This window comes from Ambystoma mexicanum, chromosome 5q (genome assembly GCF_040938575.1).
Source record: "Ambystoma mexicanum isolate Mex_15411 chromosome 5q, UKY_AmexF1_1, whole genome shotgun sequence".
In the NCBI taxonomy this organism is placed as follows: domain Eukaryota; kingdom Metazoa; phylum Chordata; class Amphibia; order Caudata; family Ambystomatidae; genus Ambystoma; species Ambystoma mexicanum.
The window spans coordinates 148880289-148900559 of record NC_090933.1 but is presented as its reverse complement, the minus strand read 5'-3'; the positions used below and the strand labels follow the sequence as shown (position 1 = coordinate 148900559).

General features: G+C 42.7%; 1 protein-coding gene across 1 annotated transcript in view; it reads left to right on the top strand.

Moving 5' to 3' along the window:
- Positions 1 to 19009, top strand: part of LOC138497303 (1,25-dihydroxyvitamin D(3) 24-hydroxylase, mitochondrial-like) — a 124470-nt gene extending 105461 nt beyond the window's left edge. The window contains exon 12 of the mRNA XM_069620662.1: positions 15055 to 19009. The gene's annotated coding sequence lies outside the window, so the exon portion shown is untranslated. The remainder of the gene's footprint in view (positions 1 to 15054) is intronic.
- Positions 19010 to 20271: the final 1262 nt, after the last annotated feature.

The window sequence follows — 20271 nt, the reverse complement described above, 5'->3', positions numbered from 1 at the left end:
TCTTACCAGAACAACCCACAACTTCCTGATTCCTTTCCTCCCTTTTATGCTTCCCCTTCTCACTCCTTTGGTCCACTTTCCCTGGCCAATCTGGTCCTGTCTTTCCCACGCAGGAGGGGACATAATCAGCAGAATATTTAAATAGCAGGCTAAGCCCTGCTCCTGTTTTCCACATGACCAATCACAAAACATTGATGGAGGGGTGTGACTTTCAGTGTCCTTGTTTGTTCATGTTATCAGGATAGTTTCCCGGTTCCCCCCATGTAAGTTCAAGTCTCTTGAGGGTTGAAGCACTTTTTGTATGTCATGGTTGTCTAGGGTACAAACCACCTAGCTGAAGTGTTCTTCTCCCAGCAAAGGGGAGCTTTGTGTGGCTCTGCTCCAGAGGCGCTGCCAGACGGCTCTTTCTCCTCAATCTCTTTTCCTCCTGGCATGGAATGCTAGTATCACTAGGAGCTGAAAGCTAGCTGTTGCTGACTCAAGTGAAGGGCTCTGATTCTATTTGAAGCATGGCTGGCTCTGCAGGTTGTCTTGCTCTCTGTGTCTGATGATCTTACTACAGCATGCTGCAATTTCTATCCCATGAATTATTATTTTCCCCATTTTCCATTTGCGATAGCATGGCTCCGAAGCTGATAGAGGATGTATCGGTCTGGGGGAAGAATTCCTTTGAAATGTCTGGGGTATAAGTGTAGTGCTCTAACATAAAGCATTCTTCAACTGATCAAAGGCACCTAAAGCCAGTCTATTCCTGAGTGGCGTTGGTCAGTTAGAGGGTAGGCTTTCTCTGAAGAGTTAAGTAAAACCTTACAATAAAAGCTGACTAGGTACAAGAAAGCCCGGATGTCTTTCTCCATGACATGTTTATGTACATTTTGTACTGCCTCAACCTTTACTTGCTGAGGAAGTGCTTGTCCATTCCCTTCTTGAAACCCCTGATACTTCACACAGTTCCAGGAGAGGTGGAATTTAGTAGGGTTGGCAGTCAAGATAGATTTCCTCAGCTGGGTATGAACGGCAGCCAGGTGGTCATCCTATGTAGAACTAAACATTATTACTCTGTTCTCTACAAAAGTGCCAGTGCAGGCTTGGCAAGGAACCTGGACAGGCTCCATCAACCTCTGAAACGTACCGGGGGCCGCAAGGAGTCTGAAATGTGGGATCTCTTGATGAAGCCCAACTCGAGTATTTTCTGAAGTTCCTCAAGTATGCTTCTGGGTTTCTGTTAACAGAAGGTTTTTAAACGTATTACTCATCTGGTGGCTGTGTGTGTCTGTTGCACTATTCACTTTGCTCGTGCCAGTTTTGAGTAGAATATGTATCTTTATCTCTCTACCCAATTGGCTAACTCCTGTTTGTGGTTCATCCCACTGGGATGGATACTCCTTTTACTTCAATCAGCAATGGTGCCATTCTTGCTTTGATTGTGTACAGCAAGAGTAGTTGCAGATTACTATTTTCATTCCAGCTCTTCAGATTATTTATATGGAATAACTGGGAGCGTTTTCTGCGGTGCCCTTGTTATACCTTGTGGGTCAGGGGAGAAATGACCTCTGTGACTATATAAGGTCTGTGCCATCTTGCTAACAGTTTGTTCTAAGTAGTCAATAGTAAAACCATCACCTAATCACCTTCTTGAAATGCATGCAGCCGAGCAACCGTGTTTTATGTCCTTTTGTGCTCAAATTGAGCATCATGTAGATTGGTTATACCAATTGTCATACCATCTCCATGTACCATTATATTTAATGTATCATTGGTTAATCACTGGTGTTCCTACTGCCAGGCCCTTCTAATTCTTCTCATAAAATATTTAGGACATCTTTGTGGTTTTGATAGCAGACCAACTCAAAGGTGGAGAAGCCTGTAGAAGATGGATGGGTTTTCCGAAAGGCAATTAAGGCCCAGAGAATGAGATCATCCCAATTCCGTCCATCTTCATCAACCAGTTTCCAAAGATCCACTTCAAGGTTTTACTTAAAGTGTTCAACTAATTCATCGGTCTGGGAGGAAAATAGATATTGTGAGCATCTTGATTTTCATTAAGGTTTTCATTTCGCTCATCAGTCTTGACATGAAAATACCACCTTTGACCTTGGGAATTTCAGCTGGAAAGCCTACTCTTGTGAAAAAGGGAATGGGGATCTTCAAAATGGCTTGCTTGTTTTGCTTCTCATAATGAAGGCTTTCTTGTATCAGGGTGCAAAGTCGACTATCATCAGAATTTAGCAATTCCCTGATTTTAATGTTTCCAGGAGTTCATCTGTGTGCATGCCAATTTGGTGAAATGGGACACTGATGATGAGTAGAGGTTCAACTGATGCATGGGGTACAACGTCTGGAGAGGTCTTCTGACAGATTGGGTAACATGCACAGGACTGTTTGGTTTCTGCATACATTCCTGGCCAGTAAAATCAACTGAGAAACACTTTACTTTCTGAGTCATCACCAGTCCCAGGTGTCCTGCTGTTAGGTTAGAGTGAGCAAGTTCCAGTACTCCCTTTTAGAATGTCTTCGGTAACACAATCGCCTTGCTGGTTTACATAAACTTGGTAGAAGTGTCCTCCTCTGTCGATGAAGTGTAGAGTTTTTGAAGTTCGGTACTCAGCTTCCTAAACCATTGCCTTATGGAGCAGCTCCATTCTCTGGACTTCTGAAAACTCTAGGGAGGCATTTCCCAGGATCCCTTGGGGCTGGCATTCTTCTTCCTGCACTACTGTCATCTCACCAAAACCTTCCTCAGTAGGTTCCGGAGTCTCCACTTCTTGTATCTCAGGGACCAGAATCTTCTCACAGATTAGTTGTGCTATGGGCTGGCAAGGTTTTAGGATGAAGGGTTGATTCCCAAGGTTCAGAAGGATTTCCTTTACCTCCCCTCTATATCCATGGTTGATAACTCCTGCTCCCAACTGTATGGGATTTTGGTGTTCAAATCCAGAATTTGGGGCCATTCTTCTATAGGTTCCCTCCAGTATTTTATCTGTTGTCTGGTCTGGAATATGACTTATCTTCTATGACAGATAGTCACATCTTCGTCCCCATATAGTTCACACCCAGCAGATCCAGCCATGATATTTGTTGGAAATCTATGTGTGTTGGTTAGAGTTACAATTCTTAGCATTCTGGCAGGCCATGTGTGTTGTGGGGTCCACAGGATCCCACTTCTGAAACAACCTGTCACAGATTGCACAAGAAGTACTCCAAGACTCGTTGACAGTACAAAGGTTGTTATTGAAATAGTAATGGGCACTTTGCGTGCCCCTCTTTCTCTCATCGTGTTTAGCACCTCCTCCCTAACCCAGACATCCTTGACCCCAGGTTAGTAGATACAGAGGTGGGACCCTTCCTTTTAAGTCTGCCTAATACTAGGTGAGAAGACTAAGTCAGATTGCCTCTCCTAAGCAGACTCCCTCAGGGATGGACTAGCTGTGCCTACTCTATCCAGTTGTAAGTGTGTTTTATGGATAGTGAAGTGGTACTTTACTGACACTCTGTTGGATTCAGTCATTTTTCTACCATGCTCACTCACCTCCCTCTCCTATCCTTTCACTACTTTTCTCATCCCAATCAACCCACCTCCTCTTTCCCCTCTGGTCTCCTGTCCCACCGATTTGTCTCATTCCTTCAAAGCCGCAGCTCAAACCTTTGATGTTACTACTTTCTCTCCAATCTGACTACTCCATCTGACTCACCACTACTCCCTACTCTCACCTACTAATCCATCCTCCACGCTATGTCTCCCTCCTTCACAATACTACTCCCTCTTCCACAATACTATCCCCTCCACTCAACCTCTCCCTCCTCCCATCTGCCACGCAATTACCTTCCTTTAACCTAGTTGCATTCACTTCGCTATCAATTTGTACACTAAATTGTTGAACGACACTTGCCACACTAACACTCACACTGCAGAACTGCTTGCACTCTCTAACCTATTGGTAACCTAAAGTCCCCGCCCTTTCCATAAAACGTCTCCACAATCTACTGCTCCTTCCTCCTTCTGGTCTCTTGGTACACCACCTCCATGTACTCTGATCTCATAGGAACAACCCCCAACTTCTGGCTTCCTGTCCTTCCTTCTATACTCCCCCTCCTTACTCCATTGGTCAACTCTCCTTGTTCTTTCTGTTAGAGGGATAGGTTCCAGGTTCCCCGAGATAATTTCAAGTCCCTTAAGTGTCAATGCCCATTTTTGATGTCACTTATGGTTGAGGGTACAACTCGCAGGTGGCGTGTTCTCCTCCCAGCGCTGGGGAGCGTTGAGCAGCCCTGTTCACCTCCTCTCTTCCTTCCAGAGCGGAACGCTGGTACTGCCAGGAGCAGGAGGGCTGCTGCTGCTGATTTGGTGCAGGTCGTTTAATGCTGTTTGAAGTGTGAATGCTGTTGGAGTGTTTCTTGCTCTCTAACACTAATGATGGGGGTAGGAACTTGGACCCTCTAAACTCTCACCATCTTCCTCAAGGGAAGGTCTGGGTCTGGATTACTCCCTATTATGCCTCCCACCCCTATTTGAGAGCAGTTTCAAGTGCGCTTGCACAACTTTCATTTAAGTACCAGGTCACAGGGGACATCCGAGGGAGTGTTCCTGTTCCCTGGAGCATGTGACAGAGGGAACAAAGACACTTCCTGGGCTGTTCCCAACACGGCTGTTGTGATACAGCCAGCTGAGACAGCTTAATGCACATAGGGTACTGTCATGAAAGAGTCACTGTGACCAAGATGACGGCAGGAATACATCTCAGTATTACACAAGCAGCAAAACTGATTCTAAATGTGTATGCACAACTATTAGCAGCAGTGGAAATGTTTGATAACATCGCCACTAAACGGTATTCAGATTAAATGATACTTAAATACAATGCATACAAAATCTCAACTAAAACCAGAAATATGTTTTGCCAGAAGTTTGCAGATAACATATTTAACATTTCTGAGGAACCATCTGCAATGCAAACCACACAAGTGGTTCTCAAAGTGCTAGAGCTACCCTGTCTAAAATATAAATAACGCCCAGCAGACACATAGGCTTGCAAAGTATACTTGCTGTTTGTACTATTTGTAAAGGAACGGAGTTAGTTACTGCACAAAGCCATTGCAGCCCAAAATGGCAGCTTTGCTCTGATTATCAGTTTGCTCATCCTAAAATGGCCGCTGTGAGATAAGGTTTCTATTTGTACTTGCAAAGGGAACCTTGATGATGAATTTGCAATAATAGCAAATGATGGGCTTTGTGTTGATGGGGCTTAGAGGAGGTGCCTACAGTTTGGATAGCAAGTGCTGTCAGAAGTGTTCCTGCGAGTAGGCCTGCTCCAATGAGTGAAGTAGCCACAGTCAAGTATTGGGCCATGCTGCACCAAATGCTGATCGGCACAGTCGTTTTCATCCCTATGAATATATGTAAGTTTACGCTCTTCCCAAAAGATGTATCCCATGAGGATTTTTGGCCACAGCTTATGGGCTATGCATCTTGCATTCCCCCTGAATGTCCTTCAAGAACCAGCTACAGAATAGAATAGCAGATATACTGGCGGTTTATTTTTACAAAAAGAGATAATTGCCTGCAGGAAACCACCAACGCTAGCACGTGTATGCTTTTGGTGTTGCTGAAACACAATTTTAATAGTTTGGAGTACAGCGTGAACAAAAGTGCAAAAACCGGTAACATCAATGTTGTGCCTTGTTGCAAAAAAAAACCACTGTAAATTCTGCCATCCATTTTACAAAACAATGTCCAAAGGATGTGGCCAAGCAAAAAATCAGTCTATTAGCCTCCAGGCTATGCTAAGCTTGTAACACAAATGTTCACAATTTTTGTAAACAAAGGGGATCACAAAACCTCATCTCAAAATGTCCAATTCTAATCTAACAAAGCAAAACAAATAACATCTCCTGTGAAGGTGTAACATCTCCTTTCAAATGTATACTCACAGTCTGGACCACTGTTTAATGTCCCTGCTGTCACTGTGTCTTCCAGGACCTTCCCCATGTGTCAGGATTCTCTGGTTTCATTAGCTTCCAATGGGGATTTCTACCCACCTCATTCAGAGCCCTCTTCAGGCAGATGATAGCATGTCACCATCCTGCCATGGGCCTCACCTCATTAGAAAGCACTTTACCTTCAGGCCTTCTTCTGGTTGGCTCAGCAACCCTTTTCTATGTCTGTCATTCTCTCAATAACATGAGACTTCTGTGGGTCGCTCCTCTGAGTTAGCCATAACTGCTGTAGGCTGGCCAAAGTTTCAACTACCTCTTTCCAGGTAGCTGCCTCCACGTGCATACATGTCAATCCACATCCTTCCAAGCTTGTCCATAAATTCCTTCTCCCTCTTCCTCTTTTCTACCTCCTCCCACTTTGTAGCATCTCTGGACATTTCATCATGTTTTCTTGCCCATTTGGATAGCTGGGTCTGATATGTGTTTGTGTCAGGGTTCTGTATAGTCTCCTAGTTTGTATTCCCTTTAATGGATATTCATATCCCTTTACCTGGCTCTCGTTGCGTTGGTTAATTAGGTGCTTTCTCTCTCCTATTCATTCTGCATCTTTAAATGCAACGTGTATCATTGCCGCCATCTTGGAATCCTTCTGTTGCTTGTGTAAACCTCAGTGACATTGCGATTTTACAGGATTACGCTCGCTGTCGAAAATACATGTCGAAAATAAAAAGCAACATCAATACATTGCAAATGTAAGTATGATATCAGTAAGTAGGAGCAAAGTTTGGAAATAGCGGACCAATACAATAGTTTACCTCTTACACTTAAAACTGGCCGTGGCCTTGCTAATAGCAAAGCAATTAATTATTTACAAAGCAATAGTTCTCTACGGATATTTGTTAAATGACAAAGTTATCAGTGAGAGGGTCATATGCCTCAGATGCTGACCCGTTCATAAAAGTGAGGGATTGATAGATGCTTTTATAAGGAAGAAGAATGCAGTGATTTTCGGGCAGGTTATGTCATGGTGATGGCAAATGCTAGCAGTTCCTTCCCATGCAAGAAATTCCTGTCATTGGCAGTACAGGTATTTTGGACATGACCCATGGGGTTGTGCATGGCGCAGAGAGTTCATTGACATTGTAACCCATTTGCCATTAACATGTACTACGAATTGTTGCCCCGATTCCTCTTTTGTCCTTAAGTCCACTGGTCTGATTGAAACAATCCCTGCTTCAGTGTATAGCAGTGCTACCAAACTATGAATACTGAAAGGTTGGCCTGACTGTGCTGCATTGCTGTAGCCTTGGGGACTGGATGGATCACACAACAATGGCACTGCGCAGGACGCCTGAGCATTACCACTCATTCCGAATGCAAGCCAGCGAACATCTGAGATCATGTTGCATCTGTTTAAACAATGCTGTGCTATTCAGCAATAGTGGCAGGCAATTTTGCACCACTGCAGTCATGCTTTGCAAGCAAAAGTGCAGCACGTGACCACCTGTTCAAAAATGGCATTTCACTGACTGACCAGTACAAAGAACACGCCCTGCATTAGGCTGGTATGTGTAAATAGCAGTGTCAAATCTACCAGCAGTGGGGGAAGTTACCCAGCACTGGAGCAACTCCCGGCCATTGGGTTATGCTACACATGTGTGTTCAAACCCAGCCTATCCAGCAAAACTATCAGAAGAGCACAGACGTAAGGGATCTGCTGGTCAGACAGCGCAGCGAGTTGGTCGCTCATTCTGATATCCATGCGAAGCCTGTTGACGCAGGTTCGAATCCTGGTAGAGCCAACTCAGCCTTTCATCCTTCCGAGGTCGATACATTGAGTACCACACAGTGGGATAATAATAACTGTTATTGCAGCGCTCACATACCTGTGGGTGTGTAGCGCTATATAAAAACTAGTTATTATGATGGGATGTGAGTAGGTACACACAGCTTGCGTGTGTTTGGTTCTATCACCATTAACCAATGTTGGACATGCTAATACATAGATCATTTCCACCCACCACAAGCTGGACGAGCCCTCCACTCTCTGATCAGGTCACCACCATTACTACACACCTACTAACTTCCTATGTATCTGAGTTAGTCAGTGGAATTTTGCAATGATTAAGTAACTTGCCTATGTTTATCTGTATCTTCTTTGTAAAGTTTGACCCCTTGGAGATAATTCTTGGTTTGCTTACAACTACCTTAGTGTAAGTCCCTTCAAGGTACACACTTTGACTGCTTGTAATCACTTTCTCTTGTATTGTATTCATTATGTAATCTATCTCTTGTAACTATGTAACTTTGTAACTATGTGCCCAGATGTAACCATGCATCCAGATGCCTCATGGCAAGGCTGCGCTTTACAAATAAATAAATACAAATAAATACAAATGTCCCAACCTGCCCAATACACACACCACTGGGATCCGTTTAATCTAGTTCTATCACGCATTAACAAAATACTGTGGTGTTATTTTTAAGTAGTCTTTTTTAATCTACATGTGGTAACCAAATTTGTCTTTAGTCACTTATGGCCTGATTCATGGTACGTTTTCCTATGGGATTGTGCCAATATCAAACACTTTCATGAATCAGGCCCATATAGAAGCAATGTCTTCCTACAACTATTTTAAACTCCCAAGACATCCAAAATGCATTTACTGAAACATACTGGTTTCTTTTGTTCATTGGCCCTGTAATGGTCATGCATGTGCAGCTGTGGAAGCATGCTGATGTTATCTTCCAGCAAATATCTGCAACATATTCCCCAGGCCAGTGACAATTCACATGAAAGTGCAATTCGCATATAACTGCACGTCCTTCAGTTTTGCATCTCTAGCTAACGTGCAATGTGTACACAGAAGGTCTCCCTCCCTCTTTCACAGAGAATTCAGTGTTTATGTTTATAAAAGTATGACCAGACTTCAGTCAAAGACAGAAGCAGCAAATTAAGAATATAAGTGCCAACTCCTTGTATAATGCTTAACATCTACACCTGTTATTAGTGGCCAACAACATGTGTTTGTCTACTGTATTCTTTTCCTCATTGTTACTGAGCTCAAAATCTGCAAGCTCGTAAGAAGACGCACTTGGCAGGTGGCCATCAAAGCTGCAAAGTGGCCATCCTTGAGTCAGTCCTTGCTTTTCGACCAACACCCTTTCCCATGCTGGGAGTTTAATTTCCCTCAGAATAGGTATGCTCCTACTCCTAGCATGTAAAGTACTGCTGGCAAAACAGCCAGGAGTGGTTCAAGCTGTCACACAACATGGGTCTAATTGCCAGAAATCAACAACATGAAAACGGCACATAACTTTATTTTAGGAGTATCCAACCATTGTCTTGCCAGTTATTTTGGACTACACACATCATCAGACCTGTCGAGCACAGTCATTGGTTTGGGATCATAGGATTTGTAGATCTAGCGCGCTGGCGGTGGCATACCACTGCGTTATTTCATAAACATTCTGCATTGGGACTGGTTCCATGAGGTTGTTGTATTCTTCATGGTTTATAACACAGAGTGAGAATGTTCCCATGTGAACTAGAAAACTGCTGTTTGGAAATGGCCTGTTTCTTTTACATAGGCTGGCCGAGTGAATCACATTACATGGAAAATATCATTTATATTGTATCAAGTTGTCATCGAATTAAGCATCCCATATAAGATTCCCTGCACATATACATCAGAAATTCTTTTTTACAAAGCAAGCTCAATTAACTTCAAAATGATATGGAAAGTGATGGAGAAGAATGTTAAGAGCATGTCTAAGATGTCTAAGTTGGGTTAATAGTGTCCAGCCGAATAGCGGCTGCTCAGCTTTCAACAGAAAGCAAAGCGCTGAACGGCAACAAGTAAAATCAGCAACTTTTAAAATTTAAAATAAATGTTTATAGTCTAATGTATGATTAAGAGGGGCAAAAGCATATAAAATGTAATAAATCTTCACAGACGGAATTGCACAACTTGTCTTCCCCCCTGAACCTCACCTTTTACCAGTACCAGCTCTTAGGTGGAGACAATTCAATCTCGCCCTGATAATTAAAGACTTTGCACTTAAGTTGTTTAGTCCATAGAAAGTATTCCTGTATAATAACATTAAAGGTTAAAACAATATGCCTATGGTTGAAAGGTTTCAAAAACATGTTTTCAGAGAGTTTGGTCAAGGAGGCAAGCAGCAAATTTAGAACATTAGTCTGAACAGCTCATCAAACCTTCATCATGCTCACTTCCTTATCAGTGCCTGTTGTGTTGTTATGTTATTGCATTCTTATAGCGCCAAAGCCCATGGGCATCCAGGCGCTATCACAAGGATGGAGCAGAGAGACAAACTGGGGCACAACTTTACTCAAATAGTCTGGTCTTTGGCAATTTTTTGAAAACCAAGTGGTCCTCCTCCTTCCGGAGAGCCTCGGGCACCTCATTCCAGGTCTTTTTTGGCAATGGCTTGGAATGCGCGTCCATTTCCCTGAGCCCTTTTTATGCAATCTACTCTAAGGCAGAAGGCCTGTGCAGAGCGCAGATTTCTTTTCGGGTGATAAATGACCAATTTTCTTTGAGGTATTGAGGGGCAGATCCATAAACACTCTTAGCTAAATGTATTTACTTGTTTAATGCTTCCAGACATAATATTAAAAATGTAATCCACGACTGATTATGAAACATAGATGGATTTCTTGGTTTCTTTTTCAAGTTTTGCAGCGTTCTGAATATTTAGGTATGTTTTTCACATCACAATGCCAAACCACCTAATTCTATTGATCAAATACTTGGTTAGTGAACATCAAAGCTACAAACTGGGCAACCTGGAGGGAGTTGTGGCCTTTCAGCTAACAGCTCTTTGCAGTCAGGGACGTGTAGCTTGCTTGTCCTCATTATATGTGTATATAGGTTTTCTTCATTTGTGTTGTTGATTATTTTAATGTACTCTGGGGACCTCATTCAACACAGTCAATGAGCAACCCATATACATGGCAATATATTATATTTGGTAATTGGTCCTCCCTGGTCCCCCTACTTCTGTCTCTTTTAAGGGCGTTGTCTCAGATCATGCCATTGTTTCTTTTTGTTTTTTTCAAGGTTCAGGGTAATATGGTTTGTGGACATGATAGGAATGTGTCTGTTCAAAAAGAGGCTTAAAGGTCATCACTCCAAAACACCTGTCTTTGATTAGTGCAATGCCCCTTTGATCTTAGATGAAGGTCAAACGTATACCTCAGAAGTTATTGACCACGTTGCTCCCCTCCAAACTAAATTATTGAATACAAAAATGTCATGTTTGGTATTTTTCTGACCTTAACCTCAGACATCAAAAAATGCTTTGCGTGCAGTGGCTTGGCATGCCTCCTTAACCTAGGAGAATCACACTTTATTAAAGTGTCATGTTGTTTCGGTCACAAAACTTTTAGCATGATCATGAATGTTTCAAAAATTGATCCGAAGCACTATATTCCAATTTCAAGATTCTAAAATATCCTTGGCCAGGCCATTCCTCTGCAGTTTCCTGGGAGAAATGGCTGGAGTTTGCAAAGCGCTTTTTTTTTTTAAAAAAAAAGGTAATTTAACCAAGGAAAATATTCATATCTCTGACATTTCTTTCTTGTAAAATGCATCTTTTTTGGTCTCATTTTAACTTGTAGATCACTATTGGGATCAACTAAACATTCTTTATATTCTGAGGATCTCTCTCCAACATTGAACATTGAAGAGGGGCTCGTGGTCTTATGAGCCGTAACGTGAATGCAAGGCGTGAACGCCTTGCATAAGGCTTTTATGCCTTGCCTTTACATCACGGATTATATTCAGTCATCTGTATGGCGGAGAGGAGGGGTGGAGCGCAACTTGCATTTCTGTTACCTCCTACCTCTCCACCATAAAAATGATCCAGAATCTGCACGGGCATGGATTTTCATGCCAGCACTGATGTTGGAGATACCCGTGGGTCCACCTGCATAAAGCTGGCGGACCCCATATGGACCATTGTACACGCTCCTTGGCATGCAAGCATGGCACGGATTGTGTACAATTACAACTAACCCCTCCCCCCAAAATTCAGGCATGTCAGGGAGGGTTTCATTTCAATTGGGAACACTGCTTACCTATGGGCGCATGTCAAGTGCTGTTCCGACTTGAATTGAAACCTGCCCGACATGTGAGCATGTCCGTGCGGATTTCCTTTCGAATGTGAGTGCCGGCTGCCATCCGAGCATAGCAAGTGGCGCTCACAAACAAAAGTAAATATTGCCTGGCATGCCAGAATGCCAGGCAGCATTTATTCACTTTGCACCGCAAGATGCAAATGTGAAGGGCAAAGTGAGACGTACACGCTTGTATGCCACCTATTGCCCTTTACATATTCACCCCGCAGTGTAAATGATGAAACTTTGGTGGCGGAAAGCCAGTTACGTTACCGCGTAAAAGTTGCTGCCACCTGCTGTCAAATTATTTTCAAATTCCATTTGAAGAACAAGAGCTGCATAATGTTGTGAGCGCTGTGCATCGTCATAGTTAATATAACAAACTATTCCCTCCCTGAATGGTGATTTCCTGACTCCTTGAAGACTGGAACATGTGAGCCCTTCACTAAAAAGCTCTCTCTGGACCCTGCTAGTTTGAACAACTGGCACTTAGTGAGTTGTCTTGGCTTTTAGGCAAATTCCTGGAAAGTGCAGTCTCTGTCCGGTTGAATCGATTGGTAGGATGCCAACATCTTCTGGCACCTTGTGGATCTGGCTTCCGACTTGACTGTGACAGCATGATGTTGGTCTTGTAATCGTTGGGCGAGCACCCATTTGTTAGGCTTCGCTGGATTCTTGCTGGTATTTGACACAATCCACTATGGAAGGCTTCTTGACATCCTCATTCAATGGGGGTTGATGTCAGGATCTATGAGTCGGTCCGTTTTCTTTCAGCACAACCATCATCAGTTTCTCAATGACGGGCTGGGAATGCACGGACCACTTCTGATACATTTCTGGATGCCTTTGTGATCAACCATGACACCCATATTGTTCAACCTGAACACGCTGCTGCTGGGGGATTGGGGTTCCAGCTGAGGCAGCCCTATGCACCAGTACACCAAAGATGCAGAGTTATCAGTGCAAAGTAGATCAAGTGGTGCTATCCATCGCCGCCGTGTCTGCCTTATGGGGAAAAGAAATTGGACCGCTTCACATTTTAAAAACGTACTTTCTTTTATTTTTTCTTCGCCTGAAACATCATTATCTCTTAACGTTCTGAAGCTTAATTTCCTGTTGTGCCGTCAAATGTTGCTCCTTTAAATCCTTGGGTGTTTCACCAGATGAATTTCTTTATTTTGTTCTTCCGTTGAACCCTGATCATGTATTGTCGCTCTCGCTTAAAGCTGCCAGACCCTTAGTCCTTCGTGGCCAGCTTCGACAGTTGGCTCAGGCTTTAGTTATGTCATGCATCGCAACTGGTAATGTGGGTTTTGCCAGTTGTTCCTCAATGCACTCCTGCCTCCCTGAAGGTCGTCTTGCATGCCGCAGTCAAGTGGGTTATTGGATCAGAAACATATCACCCCATCCTTAGAAAACGGCACTGGCATACCTTTAGATGGCAGAATATTGTTTTAATTGGCCATATTACTCATAATGCTATTTATAATGATCGCCTTTAGAACGGTCCCCTCTTGTGGTTGTTTGGGTCTTCAGAGAAAAGGCATCATCTGCCTTGATGTTCCCAGGTTCTGGCGTGTGCCAGTAACACAAGTATCATTTGGTGGAGCCGGCATGACTGGATGGAACAGTATTCCTCCGTGTTTTCAATGCGTTCAGGATTTGTGCCGTTTTTAAAAGCTCTGAAAGACCTGCTTTTGGGGCCGTTTTTGGTTTAATTCCTGTATGGCCCTGCTCCGTCCCTGCTTTCGATGTTCCTAACTTGGGTGTATTATATATATTCCATGGCTTGTCTTTTTGTAATGTTGGCTCATGTATGTTATGCTTTTGGTCTTGTTTGCTTTTATTGTATGTGTTCTAATGCATCTCCGGATATTTCCAGATGAATAAGAATTGATAATAAATAAGTATAATAATATGTTGTATGCACCTCCGTAGTAGGTACGTACCTACTATAGAGATCTGTGTGCACGCAATGTTCATATCTTTGATTTGTGAATGCAAGAGTTGGATGCAGTGTATTTGGTTGCCTTGAAAAATAGTGGCACACACAAAATTGGGCTACATAAAATCATAATCTCTAAGGTACAAACAATGGGCATCTTTACAAGTACAGCAGTGTGGGTAAGATCGGCAGTAATGTGGTGGCAATTCTGTTACCACTGCATTACCGCAAGGTGGAGGATTTACCTCCAGCAAAAAGCTAGAGGGGAATCCACCACATTAACACCAAAAATGGGCCGGATGGCAGAAATTACAGCTGGTGGGATTTTCACCAGCGGTAATTCCGCTGAAATTCCCATGGAGTACCATGGACATGGAAATGGGGATTAACACCACCCCACCACCACTTCTAATCCTGCGGTAAGTACGCTGGAACAAGTGGAGGTTAAGGTAATTCAGTTTGGTGGTAATTCGGTGGATGCATCACTGAATTACCACCAAACTCTGAATGAGGCACAGGGTGTTCAGGTAGCCGATTGTGAGATGTGTTGAGCTACTCTTTAGGTGAAATAGTAAGCATACTCTCACATCGTTTCTTTCACCTGAATTGTTGTTACAAACAAGCGTTGGCAAAGCCAGCAATTTTCACTTGTGATGGGTATTAGTTGAGCAAATACCAGGCACAGCCATCATATGCCAAGGTTCTTATGCCATCTGACAGGAGTTGCCAGCGTGTGGCTAGGTAGCCCCATTATGGCATTGCCTGGCAAATACCTATACAAAAGACCAAACCCATGGCATTGCCAATGTTTTTATTTTTTTTTTTACTTATAACCATAGTGATTGTTGACTTTTAAGAGATCTTTAATGTGTTAAGTTCCTTGTAAATGATTTTACCAGTATTTCCATGACTGAAAAACACTTTAAAATTCCTGTTTACTTTCATGTACCATTTCTGTGAGTTAGAACTGAGATTAAATGAATGTTATGTTATCATTGACATCACCACTTATTGTAATTTTGATTTTTTTCAGGGCGAAGAAATCTCCATTATTCATCAAAGGTTTGACAGATGAAGTCTTTCAGTGTCGTGAACACGAATTAAATTATATATATATGTATATAGATAAGGCGCATTTGGCTACAAACAAATGATATATGCACATGCTCGACAATGTGTCTGTAACTTTGGGGCTACGTGAAAGCACACAACACATACATCCCAGTTCAGAGAACACACGTTTTTGTATATGAAATTATGAAATTTGTATAGAAGTAAATCACAGTTCATATTCCTCTAACCAGTAAGTTAAAAGAATCTTGATTTCGTAATACATAGCTCTGAGGCATGTTCTAACATATGACCTGTCCAGATTCCACGTTGCTAAATACTAATCCCCACCATCTACAAATACAGAAAAGGAAGTGTTCTCTAGAAAGGTGACATTTAAAGAAGATGTGGCATGGCTGTGCACTCTTATCAATGTTATCCACATTCAGGCACATTTTGATGAACCGATTTTACAATTCATAAACATTTTCAAAATCCTATTGAAATATTGAAAATAGGATGTTTTTGTCTAACTCCAGGAAATTAGTAAACACGTTACCAGTAATAGGACTTAATTTCACTAGACCTACTCCGGGAGTGAGAAAAGGAAATCAGGAGTAAGGCAGAGTTGCAGAGTTACTCTTGATAAACCCTCTGTGAATTGGCCTCCTACTTTGTGATTTTGGTTGGTACATTAAAGACAGGAACAGGGCTGGTGAAAGATTTTCAAATCCCTCAAGCAAAGTGATATTTTTGAGTAACTGCGCCCATAGAAGGAGGGCGTGTCTTCTGTCTGCAGGGCCAGTCTAGCGCCCCCTGGTGCTCTCTCTCTTTATGTGGCTGTCTAGACTTACCTTGGTTCAGCTGGGACTCTGGACACCAATGACTTTTAAATGTCAAACAAGACATTAGTGAACCGTAATCCAACCTCTCACATTCTTTCAAGGATGCCAAAAACAAACTCTAAGCCATGAGTCAGTGACTTTGAAATAATTTCAAAAATTCACTTCAGCTCTTTGGTGCATGAGGGAGTTGTGTCGGGGAGGAGGGGTGCCCAATGTTGTTGCTTCGGAGAGACTGATGTAGCACCAACCATTTTGCAATGTTCGATCAAATGTTTCTAACACTTGAAGCATGAGGGTGTGTCCAAATGTCTGAAGATTACATTCGATCACACTATACACTATATTAAAATCTGCAGCAAGAATGGGGATAATAACATTTTTCTCACTGGCAAACTCCATGATGGGGCCAAATCAATAGGATGCTTGAACTCTACTTCTGGTCAAATTGTCTCCGTACATTCCTTTTGCAAAATCTGGCCCTGCAGATTTTCCATCACGGGTGTCTCCAAGTGTTTCGGCTAACATTGGGAGCCAAAGTCCTATTGGGCGGCATGTTTCAGCTAGGGTAGTGTTCAGCCAGGTGATTTAGAAAGTTCATAATTGCGACTGTATTTTGGGTGCGTTGTAGTGTTCTAGGGGCCGCATGATGATTACCAGGGACTCTAGTCACCCACAGAACTAGAGGGATGGGATGTGGTTCGTTTTTGCGAGTCTTATGCAAGAGGAGGTACACGCTCTGGCTGCATTCATATTATATATACCGTTCTGTATATGTGAACCATTTAGCGTAGAAGGCTAGAGACAGCCAGGAATGGCTACAATTAACACCTTTGGTACGATTTTTGCAAATGAGGTCCATGAATGCATGGTCATGTTGCACCATATATAGATGCAATGGTTTGTAATAATTATGTAATAAAAACGCCATTACGAATTTGGGCACACACAGAAAAGAGTGGAGTCACTTTTCAGAAAATGTTGGGGGGGACATGACATCTGAAGAAAAAGTCCCCCAGCCAAATGAATGGGGACAACATGGTGTGCCATGAAAGTTGGGGGGGGGCAAACACCCCTGGCCCCTCTTCCTCCTAAAATTACACCCATGTAAGTGACTGTGCTGTGCAGTGACGGTATCCGGCCCCAGCAAAGCGAGGAATAAGAATAAAAAATAAAAAAAAGAGAAAGAGGAGACTTGTATTCACTCATGGCGGCCTACAGCGGATGGCTCTCCCGATGTATTGTACTACAACCCCCATCAGTTCTAGCCAGGATCGTCAAACGCAAGCGATCATGGAAGTTGTATTGCAAACCATCTAGAGAGCCACAGGCCGGAGATCATTTTCCACAACTTCTCTGAAGTGGAAGCTTGGAGGCTGTAGGACTGGACCATGTTTCAGAGGTGGAGAGGGAGCTGGAGATGTTAATGCAGAGTTAGTGTACCATGTCTGATACTTTCCATTTCTATGATGAAGTGGGTATGCGAGATTATCCCGTCCTAGAAATTCAGTATTTGGACAAAATGGCGGTACAGTGCAACGGAGGTATGAGGGTTCAGCAAGTTTGAAAAGGAAGCGGGAAGTTGTTTGGGTCAGTTGAAAGCGTGTATAGTTCTGATGACCATATATTATTGTTTGTAACAATACACATGGCTGTAGTCACTTTTTATGGTTGTATTTGCACTAACTACTTATCTGGGCCAATTCACAGACGGGTTTTCATGCTTTCATAAGCAGAAGAAAAAAACACAGCATTCTGTTTTAGCTGTAAGTCAGAGTAGTGAAACTGCTTGCATTAACAGCGTTTCTCATAGCGTTTTCCCATAAATGTATATATAATTCTGCTGGTCGTTGATGTCTTCATTAAATATTGTGGCCGCATTCCTCTTTTTTTTACATGCACCCCCATTATTACCTTTACCCCCTACCCATACTATGTAACACTTCCGGTTGCTCCCTAACCCTTACTTCCTACATACCGCCCATTTACGGGTGGTAACTAGGAATTCTGCTGCTAGTGCCTTTACCCCTGGCATAGTGTTACTGCCATGCAGCCTCGGAACATGGGGGAATGCCTGGGAGGTGTTCAAGTGCATTTCAGAGCATATCCCATGTCCAGAGAGGGGGAACTCTTAAATTCGTCCCTTCTGCGTCATGCGTCTCCTACATCAGGTTTCCGCTGTTGCAGCCACGGCACAGAGGAAGATGCACGGCAGTCAAGGTGCTTTTCTTACACCTGTTTGTAAAGCAGTGCCCAACTAGAAATGCTCATTTCCATTAAAAGTGCTTCTTTTTTTATCAACATTTCTAATTGCGTATTTAGGGTGGAAATGTACATTTTCAATCAGGTGATAGGCTTCATAATGCCCGTCACCTGATATATGCATGCTGCACCCATGTGAGTGGAGGGCTGCGGGCCTGCTGATGACATCAGGTCCCACAATCTACCTAGGTGGGTCTTAGGGACAATGCCTACTTCAGTGTTTTGCATGTGCCTGACACTCATGAAAAGGGGGCCGGTTTGCTGTGCGGTCCAGGCTCTCCTTCTACACGTAGGTCTGGATTGTAAACGACAAAATGTGTGCAGATGGTTTTGATAGCACCACAATGTGCAACCTAAGAAAAATAGAGGCCCGAAACCAATTCAAATCATGTGAAACATGATGGTGAGGTCAGTAATTTTGATATCCCTTAGAATTTTGCACTAGGCATGGGATGAACAGTGCCTGCAACCAAATCATTGGGGTACAGTCACCATACTCATGGTTTACCGGTGCAAATACATAAATAAATCAGTTTCAGTTCTCACCTTTTTAAAATGCCCCAGCCCCCGCAGTTGGTGAAGACTAGTACATATTATTGGTGAAAACCGTTTCCTCTAACAATGAATCCAATTCCCATGTCAGGTTGTTCAATGTTTTTCTTGTTCTCAGTTTTTCACTTTGACAACAGTGCACTGACATTGTGAACTACAGTCAAGGGTATACCCCCTCACTTTTAGAATCCTGTGCAGGACATGGTTGTTGGAAGGGGAAAAAAACGATTGCCTGTATGTATTTTTGCATATTTCTGATGGTTTTATGAACACATTGTAGTTGTTGCATATATGATTTTGATGAATTTATTTTAAAATGAAATTGTCAAATATATCAATAAAATGATTTGAAAAATGGTCATCGATTCCATTGCTTTTTGTAATTTTTTGGGGGAAATAGCAATCAAGAACAAAACTGAGTGCACATCTTTGCTATTGTTAATACTTGGCATCAACATACAGAGGGATGATTTGAGCAATGGAAACCTCAAGACTTGTAATTATTTAATACACCATAATTGTTCTAACTTGAGATAGAAATGCAGTGATGAGCAACAACAAATGGCCAAACTCCTTGGAGCAACAAGCAATATTGTAGCAGAAGCCCTAATAATCTCCAATCTTGAAAACGAATGGAATTTTGGCCATCAGAGGCATATCCAGTGCTAACGACTGCCGATTTTGCAACAAAAAGAATCAGGTGGAAACAGCCAGACATCTTTTGCTGACGCGACCAGGAACCATCAAAGTAACTTAGACCACCACTTAAAGGTTTTCCAGACTTATGACGAGTAGGAGTGGTGGTCAGACAGATGAGCGGCTATAGAGCCTCATGTAAGTCAATTAAATCAAGTATAATAATAATAATCTCCAATTATGAGAGCACACCTAAAGACACAGGTGGCTCACAAACTCAGAAAACATAAACATATTCCATAAACATTTTAAACAAACACAGCATTCTATGAAAAGCAGCCAACCTAGAAAAGCAATACTCTTGAACTCCTTCACAAACACAACTTTCCATCATGCAGCTAGAAAAGCAATTCTCACAACACTGTGTGCCTAATTCACAAAAAACGCACTAAATCCGTGCAAAGTAGTTACCGGAAGCACAGGCATTGCATAGCCCAAATTTACATAGCTACGAGCTGATTCTTGGAAACAAAGTCTTGCTGACACCTGCAGCACATAGAAAAATGAGTGGCGCCACCACATCCACAAAACACCCCCATGGCAAAATGAATATAGCTCGCTCGAAGAACTTTAGCGCAAAGCCATGGGAAAGACATGATCAGGGATCACTTACCAGCAATCACCATTATTTCCACTCTTCTTCTGCGACCGACTAGTTTCCATCCCAATACCGGCAATAATCTGCATCCCACCACCCTACATTAAGGCAGGACCCACAAGTCCTCCTCCATCCCAGTACCTCCACTAATCTGCGCCCTAACATCCTATATTAAGGCAAAACCCACAAATCTGCCCTGGTCCCAGTAACTCCACTAATCTGCACCCCAACACCCTGCCTTGAGGCAGAA